The sequence below is a fragment of the Capricornis sumatraensis genome, chromosome 21 (genome assembly GCF_032405125.1).
Source record: "Capricornis sumatraensis isolate serow.1 chromosome 21, serow.2, whole genome shotgun sequence".
NCBI classification, from domain to species: Eukaryota; Metazoa; Chordata; class Mammalia; order Artiodactyla; family Bovidae; genus Capricornis; species Capricornis sumatraensis.
The window spans coordinates 6624906-6635956 of record NC_091089.1 but is presented as its reverse complement, the minus strand read 5'-3'; positions in this window follow the sequence as shown (position 1 = coordinate 6635956).

Sequence of the window (11051 nt, the reverse complement as noted above, 5' to 3'; positions counted from 1 at the left end):
CCATGGACTGTAGCCTGTCAGGCTCCTCTGTCCATGGAATTTCCGAGGCAAAAATACTGGAGTAAGTTACCATTCCCTTCTCGAGGGGATCTTCCTGACCCAGGGGTCGAACCCACATCTCCTGCATGGGCAGGCAGATTCTTCACCGTTGAGCCACCTGGGAAGCCCACCCACCAGAAGAACCCCATGGCCATATTTCTCTAGGCTGCTGGGTCAGAACTTGGTCTCTTCTTTCAAAACAGTCATGGAGCAAAGGAGGCATCCTTTAAAATCTCTTCGATGATGTAAAGCTGATTCTCTTTCCCAGGAATTTTATGGGATGCGGCAAGGATAGGAAAAAGATTCAGATAAAGAAGTGTTGACACTTATCCTTAAAAATCTAGGAATGAAAACCACGGGGAAGAGCAAAGCATGAAATCAAAACTAACATTAGGATTTTCAAGGTAAGTTCTACTTTGGTAAGTTTTTAAGATACATTTTTAATAATACTTCTTTGGGCATTTTATAAAGAAAAGTATGCCGAAAAAAGAAAAAGATAATCCCACAGTAAAGAGAGCATTTAAACATTCAGCATTCTTTAAACTGAAATATAGTTGATGTATATGAGTGTTGTTTCAATACAGAAGTGATGGTTCTCTCTAGAGCCTACAGTATAGAACCGAAGCTGGCTGCCTCTCTATTGTTCAGTCTGTGCACTGTACAAAGCCAAGGAGGGCTGGATGGGGCTGGGGTCACGAGAGCTCAGGCCACCGGGCCTGGGGGCGCCATCTGCCCAGAGTGGGTCCCTTTTTAAATGACCTGTGCAAAGAGGGATTTTCTGGGGACTCACATGACGGTGCCTTACAGGCCAGCTGTACCCTTGGCACTAGATATTCCGCTAGAACAGCAGACAACTGAAATAATTACACTAACAGCAGAACATGAAGCTTTGGCTTAACCAACAAGGAAAAGATGAGTCTGGTCTCCTCTCCCTGAGTCCTGCCTGCTGGGCGCACCAGCAGGAATTCCCAGCGCCCGGCAGCCTGGGTGGGGCCGGGCGGGGGCCCTGCAGGTCAGGATTAGATGCAGGCAGAGCCACGTTGGGAGTGGCTTGGCCCAGTGCGGGCTTCACTTCCAGTTGATCTGTATAGCGTTTGACTCCTTAAAAAAAAAAAAGAAACGATGAAATCCAAGAGCCGCTTTCCCCCACTCCCTAACCCAAACTATGAAAACTGAAGTCATAGCATTAGAACAGGCTTGAAGGCAATGGTCCCGCCAGTCACGCTCTGTTCACGGAGAAATGCACAAGGTGGTTTTCCTTTGTGAAGCATGGCTCTTTATAACCAGATGAGGCAAGAACTCCTTTGAGCCAAAGAAAGGGACCTGGGTCGCAGGGCCCTGTGCCCACACTCAGGCAGCACTAAAGCAAGCTGACAGGGTGGCACATGTAACCAGGGTGTGTCTGTTTCACCTCTGCAGTTAGACGGCACTGTATGTATTCATTTAATTTCCATTACACCAGAGGCTACTTGAGGCTAAGGACTGTGTCTCCCAGCATCTAATCGGGTACCTTAGTCACAGGAGGTGCTTAAAGAACTGCTAAAAAGTGAGTGGAATATGCATCCAAGCTTTTCCTCTGAAATATCAGAAAACTTTGAGCTCCCCATGGAATTTTTCTTGAGAAAGTGCTTTTAACACAGAAGTATATCTTTCTGATTTCCCTAGGCTAAATGGAGAGATCCAGACATGTCATGGGGTTAGGAATATGTTTGAACATATCCTCTGGGTTCTGAACTCATCTACTGACAGTTGAACTTGTCACTGAGAACAGAGTATGAATATTTTGCTTATAGGCCTTTCCTGGAAGAAAGTAAAATTCTATAGTTTTGGCTATAATTGTACTAGATACATAGGTTTATTAGTGCTCAATTCTGGAAGTTGGTGATGGACAGGGAAACCTGGCGTCCATGGGGTCGCAGAATCGGACACAACTGAGCAACAGAACTGAACTGAGCTGAGTGCTCACTTCTACTACATTTTGAGGCTTCCTTTGTGGCTCAGCTGGTAAAGAATCCTCCTGCAATACAGGAGACCTGGGTTCGATCCCTGAGTTGGGAAGATCCCCTGGAGAAGGGAAAGGCTACCCACTCCAGTATTCTGGCCTGGAGAATTCCATGGACTGTATAGTCCATGGGGCTGCAAAGAGTCAGACACGACTGAGCGACTTTCACTTTTCATAAATGACTCTGCTGAGGGCTTTCCCTACTACATTTTTATGAGTTTATTAAAGTTTTTTTTTTTTTTCCCTAAGAGGACTTTGACAACAACAAATAGACCTCAGTGTGTATAATACTTGATATGTTCCCACACATTAACTCATACAATTCTCCCAGCAACCTGGCAGTGTGTGAATGTTGTTATCTAATAGTTTACAGAAGAGAGTAATACACTTAAAAAAGACAAACAAACAACTATGATCTGTTAGTGGGAGTACCAGGGTTGGAGGCCAACTTACCTGCTTCTAGGTGTGATATTCTTTTTTTAAACAATTATTCATATTTGGCTGTTCGCTGCTGCGCGAGGCTTCCTCTAGTTGTGGCGAGCAGGCCCGCCCTGCCTTGCAGTGCACGGGCTTCTCGTGGGGGTGGCTTCTCTTATCGTGACCACGGGCTCTAGACGCGTGGGCTTCAGAGGTGGCAGCATGCAGGCTCAGTATTTGTGACGCATGGGCTTAGTTGCCCCGTGGCATGTGGAATCTGCCCAGACCAGGGACTGAACTCTGTCCCCTGCATTCGCAGGTAGATTCTTGTCCACTGTACCACTAGGTTAGTCCCTACATGTGAATTTCTAATTCCTGGTTCCATGTTGGAATTGCCCGCTTCGGGAGTAAGCAGGTGGAGTGTTCGAACTTCTCACAATCATTTATTGACGTATCCTGCCTCAGGCCAAGAACATTTCAGATATTTATCTGCTTTACCAGCCCTTTGCAAAACTATAGGAATAAGATTTTAGCTCATGCCTAGCTTGGCCTGAAATGCAGTTCTATCATTAAAAAGACCAAACTGCAGGACAGGAAAGAATTACTACAGAAACTGTGGGGCTACTTCTGGCCTTTGGAAGTGAAATGACAGCTCTTCATGAGGAAAATGCACTTTCAGGGCCCTGAGTGCGGCTCCCTGCCCTGCGGTCTGGGGCACCGGTGATGCTGGTTAAGGTCTGTGAGCTGGAGACCTTCATGCTCGCAGCACGATTTCCTGTGCGGTACTGGGCAGGGGACTCTGCAGCCACTCTCTGCAGCCACTCTCTGCAGCCTTCGCTGCGCTGGTCTCCCGATGCCTTTGCTCTGTGTTGAGTTTGGCCTGAAATCTTTGCACAGAACGCATCACCATGTTCCTTGCAGGGTTTGCCTTGGTGTATAAAGCCCCTGGGGTCTCCTGACCACCCACACACTTGCACTGCATTGTTTGAGACAAGCTTGAGGAGCTCTCCAACCATTTTTGGTCTCCTTTCTTGCATTTTCATTTTGGTTGGGGACACAGCTGCTGGTGGGGATTTCCTGCCAGTAGGAGAGGAGAGATGGGGGTGATCACAGCTCCTCCCTCTTGGCAGGCACCCCTCCTCCAGCCGGAGCCCCAGGTATGGGGCAGTCATCACGGAGCTCGGAGGAAAGAGGGGATCAAGCCCATTCCATTCCTGTGAGAGCTCTTCTCGGGGAAAGGATGCATCCTGAGATTTGGCCTTGGACTCCTACCCCAGGGCTCTTAGGAAAGGGTGATGTGCCAGAATACTTCCTTTTTGGCACATGATGAGCTGCGCTGCGTAGAGCGTGCTGAGAGAGTAAGCCGTGCCTGGAGTCGTCTGCAGCTCCAGCTGCTCAGCCAGCGTGGAGCTGCATCCTGTTGGTGGGTCTCGGTCACCAGCAGGTGAAAGGAGAAGGCCGTTGGCTCTGGGGGACCCGAGTCCCTGAAGTCAGGAGAGCTCAAAGCCTCAGCTGCTGCTGCTATGCCAAATACACGTCCTGAAAATACCGATGGTTCTGGAATCAGGGTCTTCTCAGCAGGTTATTGGGTGTCAGCCTATGAGAAACCGTGGTGTCGTCCATCACCCCGTTCCCCTCCCGCGCCGTGAACCTTGGCTCTCCAAGAGTCGATGACAGACAGGGGTGGCCTCGTGAGAGAAAAGACCGCGTGATTGCATCCAGGCGGATGTACGCCCCGAGCCCGCGGCCCAGACAGCGTCTCCCAGCCTTAACCCCCTCAGACAGCTTTCAGCTCCTTGGCGCAGCGGGCTAGATGCCGGAGGAATTCAAGAGGAGGAGACACTGCTCTTCCCAGTCAGAGAGAAGCAGGTCTGTGAGACGCGCATGTACTGCGCTCAGACACTGGCAGGTGGAGCCAGGGGAGGGGCGTCGGGTGAGACCCTGAGGGGCTGTCCTGGAGGGCAGTCTAGACGGCTGGGCAGGTGCCACCAGCAGTGAGGGGGTCTCGGGGCTCCAGGGGGAGGACTCGGAGGTGCAGACGAGGGGAGCAGGGGCCCTGTGTCAGAGGGCACAGGGCGGCCCAGCACAGAGCCATCCGGGGGCCCGGGACCCAGAGCGTGGCAGTCGGCTTCCTTGTCCAAAAAGACAGCTCTCAGCTCCGGGCGGTGGGGCTGGATGCAGCTGTGGGGGCGGATGGGCCATCGTGCTGGAAGCCTGGCTGAGGGGTCTGAAGGGCCCACTGAGGCCTGAGTGAGCGGAGACTGGAAGCAAGGTGCCCTCCCCCAGCTAAGGGAGCGTGAAGATAACCCTCAGCCCAAATTAACTGCATGGAAGCCTGAGAGATTTAGCTTTCCCAGTGATGAGTATTCCCCTGCTTCTCATGAACTAGCCAAAAGAAAATTAAATCACATTCGACAAATATCTTGAGTTTTCGTGCCATTCAAGTATGTGCTCACAAACCTCACTAAAAACTAATTCACTCAGCACCACATGTCCTCAGGGGACTGCAAGCTAAAACAACAGTGAGATACCACTGCACACCTATGAGAATGGCCAAAATCCGAACCAGACAAAGCCCAGTGCCAGTGAGGATGCGGGGCAATGGGAGCGCTCATGCCTTGCTGGCAGGGACACAAAGCGGCTCCATCCACTCGCATGGCAGTTCGGCAGTTCAGCTTCTTACAAGAGTAAACATATTCTGACCATATGACCCAGCAGTCGCACTTCTTGGTATCTACCCAAAGGATTTGTTTCCACACAGAAATCTGCACGTGGATGTTTATGGCAGCTTTATTCTTGGTGGCCAACACTTAGAAGCAACCAGTATATGAAAGGATAAATAAACTGAAACGTACATAATTCCCAATTGGAAACAAAATTTTGTGTGGTAAAATATATGTAACATTAAAATTTACCATCTTAATGGTTTAAAGGTTTTTGAGTGTTTAGTTCAGTGGCCTTAACGACATTCATTTTCTTGTGCAAATAATACCACTATCCATCTCCAGAACTTTTTATTTTCCTTAACTGAAGCTCTGTCCCCATTAAACAACAAAATACCATCCCTCCCTGTCCCCAGCCCCTGGCAACCACTGTTCTGCATTCTGTCTCTAAGAGTTTGACTACTCCAGGTGCCCTATAGATGGACTGCTGGAGCATCTTTCCTTTGGTGCCTGGCGAATTTCGCCGAGTGTAATGTCTTCAGGGATCATCCAAGCTGCGGCAGGTGTAACGACTGAGTCATGTTCTATTGGATGGCTAGACCACATTTTGCTTGTCCATTCATCTCTCCACAGACACCTGGACTGATTCCACGAATCAGCGGCTGTCTCAAATAATACTGCTGTGAACACGGGTGGACGAACGTCTGTGTGAGTCCCCGCTAAAATGCATGATTGCTAATAATGGAAAACATCAAATGACAGTGAAAGTGAGCCTGCTGATGAAGCACGGTGGCTTCTGTGAAACCAGAAAACGGATTCTCTCCAAAGCACAGTTTAGGGCTGTTCTGATTGCAGCTAACAGATACCAGCAATGTTTTTTCTTAAGTTACAAAAACTATGTTTCACATGCTTGCCAAGGTACAGGATTACTCAGAAAGAAAATCTCATACACCAAATGCCGGTTGATGCAAACAGTTGAGTGACTCCAGCCAGAGGGGGAGGAAAGCTGTCTTTCATCACACAGACCAGTCAGCTCACCTTGTTCCCTCACCAGCGGCTTCCACAGCATCCTGGCTCCCTGTTCAGTCCCACGTCAAGGTCATCTCGCTCTCTCAGGTCATTTTCTTCCCTTATTCACTCGCTCCTTCCGCCAAGGGCACTTACCCTTTTGCTTTTCCAGGTCTCGGTTTCAATGGGGAAGATCTAGGCTCTGAGACTCGCCCGCCCCTCACATCACAGTGGCCTCAGATTGTAAATTCCAAGAAGGAAGGGGAGGCACTGGTCTTCTTTACTGTGAGCTGGGAAGTTCCTGTCTCTGTCTTGGCCGGTGGACGGTGGACGTAGTGAAGGCGTCCAGGGTGGGGCGGTCTCAAGTCCTGGCCCCACGCTTTTGTTGCTTCCGCATCCCCTCACCATCTCCTCACCATAATGAATGGGCTTGTCCTGTTCAGAGCAATCAGCAAGCTGATTTCCTGGTCTTTTTTTCCCCATAACATGGTGTTTTCAATGCTTCTGGCTCCTGACGGTTGTCTGGCAGTTCTCAGAGCTTAGTCAGTTTCGGTGCTAAAACAATAACCTGTTTTCTAAGTAGTAAAGAGTCTTTCATCCTGTTCAACATGGCAGTCCAGAGGTCATCCACAGATGCCCTCCTTTCTTGGCTCAGGTCAGCCTTGGTCCAGAACATCTGCGCTGAGAAGGGGGTGCAATCCCTTTACTGTGTATTTCTTAGCCTCCCTCTCCCCACAACTTGCAAATAAAGATGATTTGCTTTCTTCCCTTCCAATCCTGTCTTCTATTTTTTGATCTTCCTGTCGATGTTGTTGAGAAGTAGTAGTAATAAGCATCCGTGTCTTGGGTTCACTCCGTTGTGTCCAATTCTTTGTCACCCACCGACTAGACCCCCAGGCTCCTCTGTCCACGGGATTCTCTAGGCAACAATTCTGGAGTTAGTAGCCATTTCCTATTCCAATCCATGTCTGACTCCTACATTATTTCTTTCCCTGTGAATAAATCAAATTTGTATAACTGAAGAAAATGGATAACTGGTCTTGGGCACTTTAAGGAATTCTGCTATAATGAGGACTTGGAAAATACTTATCATTGAAAGTACATGGGAATAATCATCGGTGCACGTTCCAACTGATCTTAGCTTCTACTGTTCGATTTTTAAACCAACATACAGTGGAACTGACTTTTACGTGGGTGTGTGTAACAGTCTGGGAACTTTCACACGTGTGTGGAGTCATGTAACTTGGTATGTGGAATAGTTCCACCACCCAACAACCCCCTCATGGCACACATCCCCTCCCTCCTCCCCTGGGAATTGCTGAACTTTATCCTTTCGCTCCAAAATCACTGCAGATAGCGATTGCAGCCATGAAATTAAAAGATGCTTGCTCCTTGGAAGGAAAGTTATGACCAATCTAGACAGCATATTAAAAAGCAGAGACATTACTTTGCCAACAAAGGTCCATCTAGTCAAGGCTATGGTTTTTCCAGTGATCATGTATGGATGTGAGAGTTGGACTGTGAAGAAAGCTGAGTGCCGAAGAATTGATGCTTTCGAACTGTGGTGTTGGAGAAGACTCTTGAGAGTCCCTTGGACTGCAAGGAGATCCAACCAGTCCATCCTAAAGTAGATCAGTCCTGGGTGTTCATTGGAGGGACTGATGTTGAAGCTGAAACTCCAATCCTTTGGCCACCTGATACGAAGAGCTGACTCATTTGAAAAGACCCTGATACTGGGAAAGATTGAGGGCAGGAAGAGAAGGGGACGACAGAGGAGGGGATGGTTGGATGGCATCACGGGCTCAATGGACATGGGTTTGGGTAAACTCTGGGAGTTGGTGATGGACAGGGAGGCCTGGCGTGCTGCCATTCATGGGGTCACAAAGAGTCGGACACGACTGAGCGACTGAACTGAACTGAACTGATCTTTTGAGACAGTCTTAGAGGTGGAACCGTGGGTTTATGAGACTAGCTTCTCCCATGCAGCATAATGCTTTCGAGGTTCATACAAGGAGTTGCTTGTATCAGTAATTTGTTCTTTTTGTTGTTGTTGTTCAACCTCATGGGGACTGAATGGATGAGCCATCTTGGCTCATCTTTCATGCTGGTGTTTATTTTATATTAAGTTTTTTATTACTTATTTATTTTTGGCTGTGCTGGGTCTTCACTGCCGTGTGGGCTCATCTCTCGTTTTGGCCATTGGGGGCTATGTCTAGTGGCTGTGCGTCGACTTCTCAGTGACGGTGAGAAGCGATGGCTTCTCTTGCTGTGGAGCACGGGCTCCAGCGTGCTCAGACTTGGGCTCAGCAGTTGCAGTTCCTGGGAATCCCAGGCGGATTCCTCACCCCTGAGTCACCAGGAAGCCCAGTAAGTTACTCCTGTATATTATATTATTAAGTCCTATTCTAGTGTGTGGATATAGCAGTGCTTATCTGTCCACCTGTGGAAGAAGATCTGAGTTGTTTCCCAGTTTGGGGTGAATATGAATAGACCTGCTGTAAATAGTCATGTCCAGGATTTTGTGTGAATGTGCATTTTATTTCTCCAGGAAAGTCATACCTAGGATTGGGATTGCTTAACTTTATAAAGTGAAGTGAAAGTCACTCAGTGGTGTCCAACTCTTTGCGACTCCATGGACTGTACGGACCATGGAATTCTCCAGGCCAGAGTACTGGAGTGGGTAGCCTTTTCCTTCTCCAGTAACTTTATAAGAAACTGTCCAAATCGTCTCCTGAGGTGGCTGCACCATTTCGCATCTCCGCCAGCAGTGCCGAGAGTTCTAGGGGCTCTGCATCCCCGCTCAGACCTGCTGTGGTAAGGATTCCCGTATTCCAGCCATTGTAGAGGGAACAAGTCCCCTGGCCTCTGGGAGTTTACAGTCTGAGATGACCTTGCTGTGAAGAGGCCTGCAAGGCTTGTAGACAACGCACAAGGCCTTGGTTTGCATGTCCCTACTATCTCGCGATGTCAAGCATGTTTTTCTGTGCTTATTTGCTGTCTGTAGATCCTCTTTAGGAACGTGTCTGCTCAGAGTCTTTTCCTAATTTTTAGAATTTTCTGACTATTGAAGTTGAGGGTTCCTTATGTATTCTGGATAAAAGTTCTTTAACAGATATGTGGCAGGTATTTTCCCGCAGTGAGGAGCTGGTCTCTCCTTCTCCTAACAGCCGATTTCAGTCTTGCAGTTAATTTTTTAATAAAGCCTTGGGATAAGGTCCCTTTTCTGCATGTGGACGTCCGATTGTTCTAACACTGGTTTTTGGAAAAGACTATCTTTGTTCCATTGATAAACTGCAGTTTTGCCATTGTCAGAAATTAACGTGACTGTATTTATGTGGGTCTAATTCTAGACTCATGCGAAGAGTTGACTCATTGGAAAAGACTCTGATGCTGGGAGGGATTGGGGGCAGGAGGAGAAGGGGACGACAGAGGATGAGATGGCTGGATGGCATCACGGACTTGATGGACGTGAGTCTGAGTGAACTCTGGGAGTTGGTGATGGACAGGGAGGCCTGCTGTGCTGCGATTCATGGGGTTGCAAAGAGTCGGACACGACTCAGCGACTGAACTGAACTGAACTCTAGACTCTGTTCTCTTCCATTGATTTATGTGCTTTTCCCTGTGCTGATATACACCAATATGATTTATTACTGTTGTCTTTACGGTAAGTCATAAAGTTGAGAAATGTGATTCCTCCAATTTTCTTCTTTTTCAAAACTGACTTTTCTAATTCTTTTGTCTGTCTATATAAATTTTGAAATTAGATTGTCTATATCCACAAAATAATCCTTCTGGGGTCTTGCTTGGAATTGCATTAAATCTGAAGACGGTTTTGGGAAGATCTGACACCTATACTATTTTCAGTCTTCCAATCCATGTACATAATGCATTTCATCGTTTATTTGGTATTCTATGATTTCTTTCATCACATGTTCAGTTTGCAGCCTACAGATTCTGTATTTTCAGCACACACATCCTGTTGTTTCTGACTTTGTTGTTTCTGCCTTTAAAAGGAATAATTCCATTAGTTTCCCGTTTATAATGACTTATGTTGTAAGGGTTTTTTTCAAGATTATGTTTTGTCTGGTGGGTGTTCGTTGCTGCACGGGGCGGCTTCTCCAGTTGTGGCGAGCGCGGGCTTCTCTCTGCAGCAGCTCCTCTTGCTGTGGAGCACAGGCTCCAGGCTCATGGGCTCAGGAGCTGTGAGGCACCGGTTTAGTTGCTCCACAGCACGTGGGATCTTCCTGGACCACGGATCGAACCGGTGTCCCTTGCTTTGCAAGACAGGTTCTTAACCACTGGACCACCATGGAAGCCCCTGTTGTATGTTTTTATACATATTCTTTATCAGGTTAAGGTGCCTTTTTATCATGAATGGATGTTGAATTTTATCATGCTCTTTTTCTGCATCTGTTGATATGATCATATATGGTTTTATATATATGTATATATAGCTATATATATATAACCACTTATGATCTGATCATTTGATCTCTTGTAATAAACCAAATGTATAGATATGAAAATATTAAAGAGCCTTTGAATTCATTTGACTCCAACTTGATCATAGCATGTTATCTTTTTTCCTGTGCAGTTAGATTCAGTTAATATTTTATTAGAACTCATCCATATTAATGAGTAAAATAAGGCTCTAATTTCTCTTTTGCATGCTATTTTTATCTGGTGTTGGTAACAAAATTATACTGGCCTCCTAGAATGATTTGGAGAGCACTTCTTCTGGGAGAGCGTCTATAAGATTGGAATGATCTGTTTCTTGAAAATTTGGCAGAATTTTTTGGATCTGCCAAAAAATTTTTGTATTCTCTTGGGGAAATTTTTTAATTACTCCTACTTTTCTATAATGGCTTTAGCATTATTTGAGCTTTCTATTTTTCTTGCCACATGTTGTAAATTTCTTTAGT